The sequence below is a fragment of the Macaca fascicularis genome, chromosome 19, assembly GCF_037993035.2.
Source record: "Macaca fascicularis isolate 582-1 chromosome 19, T2T-MFA8v1.1".
NCBI classification, from domain to species: Eukaryota; Metazoa; Chordata; class Mammalia; order Primates; family Cercopithecidae; genus Macaca; species Macaca fascicularis.
In genome coordinates this window covers 50,285,017-50,298,897 of record NC_088393.1, presented here as the reverse complement: position 1 = coordinate 50,298,897, position 13,881 = coordinate 50,285,017, and the positions used below count along the sequence as shown (strand labels likewise).

The window sequence follows — 13,881 nt, the reverse complement described above, 5'->3', positions numbered from 1 at the left end:
GCAAATGGCCACAAAAGTGAGCAGGACTAACTATTCTTATATCAGAAAAAACTAACTTTAAAGCAACAGCAGTTAAAAAAAGACAAAGAAGGATATTATATAATAATAAAAGGACTTATCCAACAGAAAAATATCACAATCCTACATATATATGCACCTAACACTGGAACTCCCAAATTTATATAACTATTACTACTAGACCTAAGAAATGAGGTAGACAGTAACACAATAATAGTGAGGGACTTCAGTACTCCATTGACAGCTCTAGATAGGTCATCAAGACAGAAAGTCAAGAAACAAACAATGGGAGGGGTGCGGAGCAAGACGGCCGAATAGGAACAGCTCCAGTCTCCAACTCCCAGTGCGAGCCACACACAAGACAGGTGATTTCTGCATTTTCAACTGAGGTACTGGGTTCATCTCACTAGAGAGTGCAGGACAATCGGTGCTGGTCAGCTGCTGCAGTCCGACCAGCGAGAGCTGAAGCAGGGCGAGGCACTGCCTCACCTGGGAAGCGCAAGGGGGAAGGGAATGCTTTTTCCTTGCCAGGGGAACTGAGACACACAACACCTGGAAAATCGGGTAACTCCCACCCCAATACTGCGCTTTACCAAGGATCTTAGAAAATGGGCACACCAGGAGATTATATCCCACACCTGGCCAGGAGGGTCCCACGCCCACAGAGCCTCCCTCATTGCTAGCACAGCAGTCTGTGATCTCGCGGAAAGGCAGCAGCGAGGCTGGGGGAGGGTTGCCCGCCATTGCTGAGGCTTAAGTAGGTAAACAAAGCCACTGGCAAGCTAGAACTAGGTGGAACTCACAGCAGCTCAAGGAGGCCTACCTGTCTCTGTAGACTCCACCTCTGGGGACAGGGCACAGCTAAACAACAACAACAACAACAAAGCAGCAGAAACCTCTGCAGATGCAAACGACTCTGTCCGACAGCTTTGAAGAGAGCAGTGGATCTCCCAACATGGAGGTTGAGATCTGAGAATGGACAGACTGCCTGCTCAAGTGGGTCCCTGACCCCTGAGTAGCCTAACTGGGAGACATCCCCAATAAGGGCAGACCGACACCCCACACCTCACACTGTGGAGTACACCCCTGAGAGGAAGCTTCCAAAGCAAGAATCAGACAGGTACACTCGCTGTTCAGAAATATTCTATCTTCTGCAGCCTCTGTTGCTGATACCCAGGAAAACAGGGTCTAGAGTGGACCTCAAGCAATCTCCAACAGACCTATATCTGAGGGTCCTGACTGTTACAAGGAAAATTAACAAACAGGAAGGACACCCACATCAAAACCCCATCAGTACGTCACCATCATCAAAGACCAGAGGCAAATAAAACCACAAAGATGGGGAAAAAGCAGGGCAGAAAAGTTGGAAATTCAAAAAATGAGAGTGCATCTCCCCCTGCAAAGGAACGCAGCTCATTGCCAGCAAGTGATCAAACCTGGACGGAGAATGACTTTGACGAGATGAGAGAAGAAGGCTCCAGTCCATCAAACTTCTCAAAGCTAAAGGAGGAATTATGTACCCAGCGCAAAGAAACTAAAAATCTTGAAAAAAGAGTGGAAGAATTGATAACTAGAATAATTAATGCAGAGAAGGCCATAAACGAACTGACAGAGATGAAAACCATGACACGAGAAATACGTGACAAATGCACAAGCTTCAGTAACCGACTCAATCAACTGGAAGAAAGAGTATCAGCAATCAAGGATCAAATGAATGAAATGAAGTGAGAAGAGAAATCTGAAGAAAAAAGAAGAAAGAGAAATGAACAAAGCCTGCAAGAAGTATGGGATTATGTAAAACGACCCAATCTACGTCTGATTGGTGTGCCTGAGTGACGGGGAAAATGGAACCAAGTTGGAAAACACTCTGCAGCATATTATCCAGAACTTCCCCAACCTAGTAGGGCAGGCCAACATTCAAATTCAGGAAATACAGAGAACGCCACAAAGATACTCCCCGAGAAGAGCAACTCCAAGACACATAATTGCCAGATTCACCAAAGTTGAAATGAAGGGAAAAATCTTAAGGGCTGTCAGAGAGAAAGGTCGGGTTACCCACAAAGGGAAGCCCATCAACAGCAGATCTCTCAGCAGAAACTCTAGAAGCCAGAAGAGAGTGGGGGCCAATATTCAACATTCTTAAAGAAAAGAATTTTCAATCCAGAATTTCATATACAGCCAAACTAAGTTTCATAAGTGAAGGAGAAATAAAATCCTTTACAGATAAGCAAATGCTTAGAGATTTTGTCACCACCAGGCCTGCCGTACAAGAGACCCTGAAGGAAGCACTAAACATGGAAAGGAACAACCGGTACCAGCCATTGCAAAAACATGCCAAAATGTAAAGACCATCGAGGCTAGGAAGAAACTGCATCAATTAACGAACAAAATAACGAGTTAATATCACAATGGCAGGACCAAGTTCACAAATAACAATATTAACCTTCAACATAAATGGACTAAATATTCCAATTAAAAGATGCAGACTGGCAAACTGAATAAAGAGTCAAGACCCATCAGTTTGCTGTATTCAGGAGGACCATCTCGCATGCAGAGACATACATAGGCTCAAAATAAAGGGATAGAGGAAGATCTACCAAGCAAATGGAGAACAAAAAAAAGCAGGGCTTGCAATACTAGTCTCTGATAAAACAGACTTTCAACCATCAAAGATCAAAAGAGACAAAGAAGGCCATTACATAATGGTAAAGGGATCAATTCAACAGGAAGAGTAAACTATCCTAAAGATATATGCGCCCAATACAGAGCACTCAGATTCATAAAGCAAGTCCGTAGAGACTTACAAAGAGACTTAGACTCCCATACAATAATAATGGGAGACTTCAACACCCCACTGTCAACATTAGGCAGATCAAAGAGACAGAAAGTTAACAAGGATATCGAGGAATTGAACTCAGCTCTGCAACAAATAGACCTAATAGACATCTACAGAACTCTCCACCCCAAATCAACAGAATATACATTCTTCTCAGCACCACATCACACTTATTCCAAAATTGACCACATAATTGGAAGTAAAGCACTCCTCAGCAAATGTACAAGAACAGAAATTATAACAAACTGTCTCTCAGACCACAGTGCCATCAAACTAGAACTCAGGACTAAGAAACTCAATCAAAACCGCTCAACTACATGGAAACTGAATAACCTGCTCCTGAATGACTACTGGGTACATAACAAAATGAAGGCAGAAATAAAGATGTTCTTTAAAACCAATGAGAACAAAGATACAACATAGCAGAATCTCTGGGACACATTTAAAGCAGTATGTACAGGGAAATTTATAGCACTAAATGCCCACAAGAGAAAGCTGGAAAGATCTAAAATTGACACTCTAACATCACAATTAAAAGAACTAGAGAAGCAAGAGCAAACACATTCAAAAGCTAGCAGAAGGCAAGAAATAACTAAGATCAGAGCAGAACTGAAGGAGATAGAGACACAAAAAACCCTCCAAAAAAATCAGTGAATCCAGAAGTTGGTTTTCTGGAAAGATCAACAAAATTGATAGACTGCTAGCAAGAATAACAAAGAAGAGAGAAGAATCAAATACATGCAATAAAAAATGATAAAGGGGATATCACCACCGACCCCACAGAAATACAAACTACCATCAGAGAATACTATAAACACCTCTATGCAAATAAACTAGAAAATCTAGAAGAAATGGATAATTTCTTGGACACTTCCACTCTCCCAAGACTAACCAGGAAGAAGCTGAATTCCTGAATAGACCAATAGCAGGCTCTGAAATTGAGGCAATAATTAATAGCCTACCAACCAAAAAAAGTCCAGGACCAGATGGACTCACAGCAGAATTCTACCAGAGGTACAAGAAGGAGCTGGTACCATTCCTTCTGAAACTATTCCAATCAATAGAAAAAGAGGAAATCCACCCTACCTCATTTGATCAGGCCAACATCATCGCGATATCAAAGCCTGGCAGGGACACAACAAAAAAAGAGAATTTTAGACAAATATCCCTGATGAATATTGATGCAAAAATCCTCAATAAAATACTGGCAAACTGGATCCAGCAGCACCTCAAAAAGCTTATCCACCATGATCAAGTGGGCTTCATCCCTGGGATGAAAGGCTGGTTCAACATACGCAAATCAATAAACGTAATCCAGCACATAAATAGCACTAAAGACAAAAACCACATGATTATCTCAATAGTTTCAGAAAAGGCCTTTGACAAAATTCAAAAGCCCTTCATGCAAAAAACGCTCAAAAAATTTGGTATTGATGGAACGTATCTCAAAATAATAAGAGCTATTTATGACAAACCCACAGCCAATATCATACTGAATGGGCAAAAACTGGAAAAAATGGGCACAAGACAGGGATGCCCTCTCTCCCCACTCCTATTCAACATAGTGTTGGAAGTTCTGGCTAGGGCAATCAGGCAAGAGAAAGAAATCAAAGGTATTCAGTTAGGAAAAGAAGACAAATTGTCCCTGTTTGCAGATGACATGATTGTATATTTAGAAAACCCCATTGTCTCAGTCCAAAATCTCCTTAAGCTGATAGGAAACTTCAGCAAAGTCTCAGGATACAAAATAAATGTGCAAAAATCACAAACTTTCTTATACACCAGTAACAGACAAGCAGAGAGCCAAATCATGAATGAACTTCCATTCACAATTGCTTCAAAGAAAATGAAATACCTAGGAATCCAACTTACAAGGGATGTAAAGAACCTCTTCAAGGAGAACTACAAACCACTGCTCAGTGAAATAAAAGGGGACACAAACAAATGGAAGAACATACCATGTTCATGGACAGGAAGAATCAATATCGTGAAAATAGCCATACTACCTAAGGTAATTTATAGATTCAGTGCCATCCCCATCAACCTACCAATGAGTTTCTTCCCAGAATTGGAAAAACTGCTTTAAAGTTCTTATGGAACCAAAAAAGAGCCCGCATTGCCAAGACAATCCTAAGTCAAAAGAACAAAGCTGGAGGCATCACGTTACCTGACTTCAAACTATACTACAAGGCTACAGTAACCAAGACAGCATGGTACTGGTACCAAAACAGAGATATAGACCAATGGAATAGAACAGAGTCCTCAGAAATAATACCGCACATCTACAGCCATCTAAACCTGAGAAAAACAAGAAATGGGGAAAGGATTTCCTATTTAATGGTGCTGGGAAAACCGGCTAGCCATAAGTAGAAAGCTGAAACTGGATCCTTTTCTTACTCCTTATACGAAAATTAATTCAAGATGGATTAGAGACTTAAATGTTAGACCTAAAACCATAAAAACCATAGAAGAAAACCTAGGTAATACCATTCAGGACATAGACATGGGCAAGCACTTCATGTCTAAAATACCAGCAATGGCAACAAAAGCCAAAATTAACAAATGGGATCTAATTAAACTAAAGAGCTTCTGCACAGCAAAACAAACTACCATCAGAGTGAACAGGCAACCTACAGAATGGGAGAAAATTTTTGCAATCTACTCATCTGACAAAGGGCTAATAGCCAGAACCTACAAAGAACTCAAACAAATTTACAGGAAAAAAACAAACAACCCCATCAAAAAGTGGGCAAAGGATATGAACAGACAGTTCTTAAAAGAAGAGAAGACATTCATACAGCCAACAGACACATGAAAAAATGCTCGTCATCACTGGCCATCAGAGAAATGCAAATCAAAACAACAATGAGATACCATCTCGCACTGGTTAGAATGGCAATCATTAAAATGTCAGGAAACAGGTGCTGGGGAGGATGTGGAGAAATAGGAACACTTTTACACTGTTGGTGGGATTGTAAACTAATTCAACCGTTATGGAAAACAGTATGGCGATTCCTCAAGGATCTAGAACAGAAGTACCATATGACCCAGCCATCCCATTACTGGGTATATACCCAAAGGATTATAAATCATACTGCTATAAAGACACATGCACACATATGTTTATTGTGGCACTATTCACAATAGCAAAGACTTGGAATCAACCCAAATGTCCATCAGTGACAGACTGGATTAAGAAAATGTGGCACATATACACCATGGAATACTATGCAGCCATAAAAAAGGATGAGTTTGTGTCCTTTGTAGGGACATGGATGCAGCTGGAAACCATCATTCTCAGCAAAGTATCGCAAGAACAGAAAACCAAACACCGCATGTTCTCACTCATAGGTGGGAACTGAACAATGAGATTCATTGGACTCGGGAAGGAGAACATCACACGCTGGGGCCTATCATGGGGGGGGGAGGGGGACGGATTGCATTGGGAGTTATACCTGATGTAAATGATGAGTTGATGGGTGCAGCACACCAACATGGCACAAGTATACGTATGTAAAAATACCTGCACATTATGCACATGTGAACTTACAGTATAATAATAATTTAGAACTTACAGTATAATAATAATTTTAAAAAAACAAACAATGGATTAAAACTATGCCCTAGGGCAAATAGACTTAAGACATATTTACAGAATATCCTACCCAACAACCCAGAATATACATTCTATTCATCAGCAAATGGAACTTCCTTCAAGATAGGTCATATGATATGCCACAAAACAAGTCTCAAAAAATTTCAGAAAATTGAAATTATATGAAGTACTCTCTCAGACAACAGTAGAATAAAACTGGAAATCAACTCCAAAAGGAACCTTCAAAACCATGCAAACACATGGAAATTAATAACTTGTTCCTGAATGATCATTGGGTCAAATATGAAATCAAGAAAATTAAAACTTCTTTCAACTGAACAATAGTGATGCATCCTATCAAAACATCTGGAATTCTGCAGAGTGTGCTAAAAGTTCATAGCCTTAAATGTCTACATCAAAAAGACTGAAAGAGCACAAGTAGACAATCTAAGGTTGCACTTCTAGAAATTCAAGAAACAAGAACACACCAAAACCAAACCCAGCAGAAGAAAGAAAATAACCAAGATCAAAGCACAACTAAATGTAGTTGAAATAAATAGTAGAAACTATAAATAAAACGTAAAGCTGGATTTTTGGAAAACCAAATAAAATTGATACACCATTGGCAAGATTAAATAAGAAAAGAACAGAGAAGAGCCAAATGAGCTCAATTAGAAATGAAATGGGAGCTATTACCACCAACGCCACAGAAATACAAAAGATCATTCAAAGGTACTATGAACACATTAATGTGCATAAACTAGAAAACTTAGAGGGGATGAATACATTCCTGGAAATATGAAACCCTCCTAGATTAAATCAGAAAGAATTAGAAACCCCGAACAGGCCAATACAAAGCGGCAAGATTGAAAAAATAATTTAAAAATTAACAAAACAAAACAAATTCAAGGACAATTCCACATGCTAGAGAAAGATGGAATTCTCCCTAAATCATTCTATGAAGCCAGCATCACCCTAATACCAAAACCAGAAAAGGACATAACAAAGGTAACTATAGACCAAAATCCCTGATGCACACAGATGCAGAAATTCTTAACAAAATGCTAGCTAACCGAATCCAACAACGCATCAAAAACATAATCCACCATGATCAAGTAGGTTTCACATTAGGGATGCAGGAATGGTTCCACATACACAAGTCAATAAATGTGGTACGCCACATGAACAAAATTTAAAAATCACATGATTCTCTCAATAGACCCTGAAAAGGTACTTGACAACATCCAGCATCGTTTTATGATTAAAACTCTCAGCAAAATTGGCACACAAACCCACAGCCAACATAATACTGAATGAGAAAAAGTTGAAAGCATTCACTCTCAGCAGGGGAACAAGACAAGGAAGGCCACTGGTTCTCACCACTTTTATTCAACAGATTTGGCTGAAAGTCCTAGCCAAATCAATCAAACAAGGGAAATAAGTAAAGGGCATCCAAAGCGGTAAAGAGGAAGTAAAACTGTCGCTGTTTGCAATTGATATAATCGTATACCTAGAAGACCCTAAAGACTCCAAAAAGCTGCTAGAACAGATAAATAAATTCAGCAAAGTTTCAGTATACAAAATTAATGTGCACAAATCAGTAGCTCTGCTATACACCAACAGTGACCAAGCAGAGAATCAAATCAAGAACTGAACCCCTTTTACACCAGCAGTTATAAGTGAGAGTTAAGCTATGAGGATGCAAAGGCATAAGAATGATAAAATAGACTTGGGGAAAGGGGTGGGAAGGGGGTGAGGGATAAAAGACTACAAATTGAGTTCATTGTATACTGCTCGGGTGATGGGTGCACCAAAATCTCACAAATCACCACTAGAGAACTTATGTAATTAAATACCAAATCCCCAAAAACCTTCGGAAAGGAAAGATTTTAAAATAAAATAAAATAATAAAAAATTTAAAAACATAGATCCTACAAAATGCTTCTCAAATGAAAAAAAAAAAAAAAAAAAAGTCCCCGAAGGTCATATACCGGAAACTCTGTTATGTTACCTCTTAATGCATATATATCAGCCCAGTTGCTCAGTATCTGACAACTTTTCCGGAAGCTGCTGATCACCTGTTGCAGGTGTATTCTATCTATTGTGAGACTGTATCTCCCTGGCACTACCTGCAACCAATTACTACTTTAGAGAGACGGTTAACAACCACCTGACTTGACCATCACCTGGTGATGTTCACTTGACATTTCTAGTATGTGGAGGTGGAAAGATCTCTCTTGCCCTGCTCACATCTGACCAGCTATCTACTGTTAACACTTTCAGATTTTTTTTCTTTTTCTTTTCTTTTTCTTTTTTTTTTTTTTTTTTTTTTTTTTTTGAGACAGTTTTGCTCTGTCACCTACCCTGGAGTGCAGTGGTGTGATCTCAACTCACTGCAAACTCCATCTCCCAGGTTCACACCATTCTCCTGCCTCAGTCTCCCGAGCAGATGGGATTACAGGCACCCGCCACCATGCCCGGCTAATTTTTTGTATTTTTAGTAGAGATGGGGTTTCACTGTGTTACCCAGGGTGGTTTTGATCTCCTGACCTCATGATCTGCCCACCTCGGCCTCCCAAAGTGCTGGGATTACAGGCATGAGCAACTGCACCTGGCCACAGATTTCTTATTATCAGATTTTAGGTAGGACAAACACCTGATATTTCTGGCATTTGATTTGTTTTTTTTAACCAAAAGTGTCCTCCCAAATGAAATTAATAAGCCTTAACCAAGATTTTGACTTAGCCAAGTCAAAATGCATGAGGCATCTTCAAAGAGGTGAAGGAGCAACTCAAAAACTCAAAACTCACACAAATATCAAAACAAATAACGCTGGTTCCCTCATCCAAAATTAAATCCAGGATGCAGCAGTAGAAGCATAAAATTTTTAAGTCTTCAGTGACAAGGCAAAGTGGTTTTTATTCTTATTTTCTCAGAGGATCTAAGGCAAGCAGTTTGAGTTTACAAAAAAAAAAAAAATAGCTTTGTTTTAAGTCAGATTTTTGCTCTGTAATTTAGTCAAAAGAAATTTTAAGGCTAGCCGTAACACTATTAGTTGTCTTTCTTTGAAATTCAATCCTCTGATCAACCGTTTGGCATAAGAGTGCTCTAAAATATATTTTTAAATTAGAAGTCCCAATTTAAAGAATCCATCTTCTGGCCATGGACTATTAGAATTTCCAGTGGTGTATTGATTTTAAGTGACTCGATCCAACAGCCTCTTCAGTGAAAAACCAATCCCAATGATCTTTTCCCCACCCCAACAAAATAAAATATGTACTCTCAGGAATAGGCTTAGGAAAGCAAAAGACTCGTGTTGCCACTGCCCTATCTAAGCAAAAAGACTTGGGATGACAAAAGTCCAAGATGGATGGGATTTCTTATGACAAGCCCTCCCGGGAGCTTAACACATTTGGAAAACAAAAGAAATAGTAAAAAACCTCAGGTTCTCAGCCATGTTAAGGCTGGTCACCTAATAATGACTCAAAAATGTTTCCTCCCCCTGATAGCGGAGATCAAGAGTGAGTGCTCTGACATGGTCACAAATCACAACCTCAATGACATATGACAACATGAGAAAACTTTATCCAGTACCTCCATTTATGAACAACACTAAAGGAAAGAGATAAAGGAAAAGACTATTTCTGGTAGGAAATGGATTAAACAATCAAAATATTCACGCCCCAACATCACTAAAAAGTACACAAGAATTACTACACTAGGACTAGTGCAACACAAATCTTCTCCCATTAATAAAAATTTGGTGGAGGAAACAGTGATTTCTACAATCCATTTGGAAAGAATGCACAGAGAAAAGCCAGGAAACTTGAGATTAATACATTTTTATCCTTTAGCTGACTTACTATTTTTTTGCATTTCTGCACATCGAAAACAAGGTTATGGCAGTAAATCAGGTTTCAGTGGTAATACAGGTCATGGAAGAAAGAAAAGAAGTTCACTTAGCAAAGCTGGTCTTGTGTCAGTGAAACTTTGCTGGTAGCAGCCCTCAGAGAAAAATCAATGCTAAATGTTTTATCTTCAAGGTATCAGATTCAGTCCACTTCTCCCAGATCCAGATAAGGGAAGACATGCCTGCATTAATAATGATTCTCTATGATATACTTTTACTCCCCAAAAGGCAACTGTGCAGGGACACTTATATTTGCTGGCCCTCCGACAGACACGTCAAAATTTGTCAAAGAACTACGCCGTGGGTTAAAAATATTTTTATTTTCTTCAACTAACAGGTGTTTCTAGAGGTGGAATTGGATGTTCTGCAGTTACAGAACTTTTGCCAATGTCAAGGCTTGCTTCACCATGATTTAGAGCTCCTGTTAGATTTGGATTTGACCAAGTGAAAGGGTTTTGGACATTAGACAGGGTGAAGAGTTGGCCAAATCCAAAGGAAGAATTATTTTTAAAAAAACACACACACAAATAGTGATTGCACTATTTACATACTATTGAAAACTCTAAGCATAAGGAGAGGTTACAATGAAGTAGTAATAAGTCTTATCTTGCAGCTACCAAATTCTAAAACAAAACCCCAAACCAGCTCCTTAGTTGAGCAGGGACCAAGCTACAGTCTGCTCTCCATTGTCACAGGAGCAGGAAACTCCTGTTCCTTTTTGGAAGTGAGCAAAGCTCCATGAGGAGAGGAGTTCCATGAAAAAACAAAACTCAGATCTCAAACAAAAAAAAAAAATCTGAGAAAGCAGGGACCTCAAGAGAAAGTAGGAGTCAATTCTCAGAAAGTCACACGATTGGTAAAAACTAAAGCTCTATAATTGGTACTGAGCATGAACAAAAAAAGAACCACTGCAGGTCAAAGGTTCTAACTCCATTAAGAGAACCCCTTCATGGTTGGCAAAATGTTAACCAAATTGAGTGCCTGATTCAAGTTTCTGAATCAATTGAGGTTTATTGGACCAGAGCTTGAGGGCATACCCTGGAAAAACACAAGTTGTAGAAACCCTCTGTGGCTTGTTATGTCCTTGAGGAGGTTTTCAGGAGGTCTGACCTTTATACATCATCTTAAAGGAGGGAAGGCAGGTAGGAAGAGACAAGTAGGTGGAAGAAATTTGATCTCATCTTGTCTTTATTCTGTACATAGAAAAAAAAGTATTATCAGTGTAAAGTCTAACAGACTTTAGTTTTAGGAGCTAGACTTAGATTGCACACTTAAAGTTACAATTGATGTGACCTTGCTTTATGAGAGAATATACACGTTAAGATGAAAACGAAGAGGAAAAAACCTGCTATGCACTGGAGACCTTTATGTTTGCACCTCATATAATGCTCACAATGACCCTTTAATCAGTTACTATTATCCATCTATCCCAAAACATCAATGAACTTCTTCCTTATCTCAGAGCCCATTAAAGGCAGAAGCAGGACTCAGACTCACATATCTAAATCTAAAACTCATGCTTCCAGCAAAAGAAACTATCAACCGAGGGAACAGACAAGCTAAGACATCAGATAAAATATTTAGAAACTATGCATTTGACAAAGGTCTGATACCCAGAATCTATACGAAACTTAAATAAATTTACACAAGAAAAAACCATTAAAAAGTGGGCAAAGGACATGGAGAGACACTTTTTAAAAGAAGTTATACATGTGGCCTACAGCACATGAAACAGCTCAATATCACTGATCATTACAGAAATATAAATCAAACCACAACCAGACACCATTTCACACCAATCAGAATGGCTAGTTTCAAAAAATAAAAAGATAACCTGCTGGCAAAGTTGCAGAAAAAAAGGGAATGCTTATACACTGTTGGTGGCAGTGTCAATTAGTTCAATCATTGTGGAAAGCAGTGTGATAATTCCTCAAAGAGCTAAAAGCAGAACTACCACTTGACCCTGCAATCTCATTACAGGTTATATACCCAGAGGAATACAAATCATTCTACCATGAAGACACAAGCACACAAATTTTCATTGCAGCACTATTTGCTACAGAAAAGACATGGAATCAACCTATCCATTAAAAAAAAAAAATGAGATCTTGTCTATTGCAGGAACATAAATGAAGCTAGAGAATAATATCCTTCGCAAACTAATGCAGGAACCAGAAAATGAAATATTGCATGTGGAAGTGGGCACAAAATAAAGAGAATACATGGACGCGATGTGAGCGACACACACCAGGATCTACTTGAGGGTGGAGGGTGGGAGACAAAACAACAGAAGAAAAAATAATTATTGAGTATTAGCCTTAGTACCTAATTGATGATATAATCTGTACATCAAACCCCCGTGACATGGGTTTACCTACATAAAAGACCTACAGGTGTACTCTTGAAACTACAACAAGCATTTTTTTTAACAACCACAATGAATTTCAAACATCAACAATTTAATCTCTAATCCTCCATTCAAAATTTTAAAATTTGTTTTAAAAAGGAAACTTTTAATGAGCAGAATAAATTAGCTTCTTTTTTCTAAAATAATAATAAAATATAACTCGCATTTCACTCTACACAATTGTACCTACCAGAATTCAAAGAAAGGAAAGTTGGTTGAATCTAACAGAAATAACTATACAGACGTCATTGAAGAGATGGGGTCTGAAATGGGCCTTAGGACAAAAAACAATTAAGGAGGTTGAGTGCCTGAGTCGGACCGGCAGACCCTGAAACAGCGACGGATGAACAAATATACTCAGACACAAATATCCAACGAAAGATGGGGCTGGGCTGCCTAGCCACTCACACATGCCAAGAAAGTTCCAGAAAAGAGTTAGCAGCAGTGGTCCCAATCAGCCAGCTAAGTTTGCATTTATTTAGTACAGATTAAATTACAAGCATCTTGAGTAAACATCACTAGAGGGTAATTGACATTACCAACCTCCCAAGTAAAGAGCAATCACGAACCTGCAGATAATCAAAGGGTGTTCTTAAGACCACCTGAGTAAACTCCTCTACAATCCTATGTATCTACACCTTTTAAGAGAATTCAGCTGCCTTCAGCCAACTCATTTACTGAAGCTATGCAAACCCCAACCCGCCCGGCCTTCCAAAAAGGTTTGTGACTATTTCCTATAACTATCTTTATAATTTTTCCTCTAAAATCTTTTCCGCCACCCTGACTAAACTCCCACATCTCTACCTTTTCTGTTTCTCGTATCTGTCTTAAAAAAAAAAAAAGAAAGAAAGAAAGAAAGATTTCTTCCTACTTGTTCCCAAAGCTCTATGTCTAGCTTACCTTCTTTCCGGAACCATGGGTTAAGTGATACAATTTGCATTAGGTCTCTTAATCGAGCCTGCAAAACCGAGGCTCCAGTGGCTTTAAGCAGTTGTTTGAATACTTTTAGATACTGCTCCTATTGTGCTGATAACTGTTGTCCCGTGATAAAACTCTACCCTGAACAATCCCTCAAAATTGGAGATGCTAAGTAGGCACCGATGACCAACTGACTT

At 39.0% G+C, this 13,881-nt stretch overlaps 1 long non-coding RNA gene across 4 annotated transcripts in view; it reads right to left on the bottom strand.

Annotated features, from left to right (window-relative positions):
* The window catches only part of LOC135968334 (uncharacterized), a 142,010-nt gene that overhangs the window by 109,638 nt on the left and 18,491 nt on the right, over nucleotides 1-13,881 (bottom strand). The gene's annotated exons all lie outside the window — the stretch shown is intronic.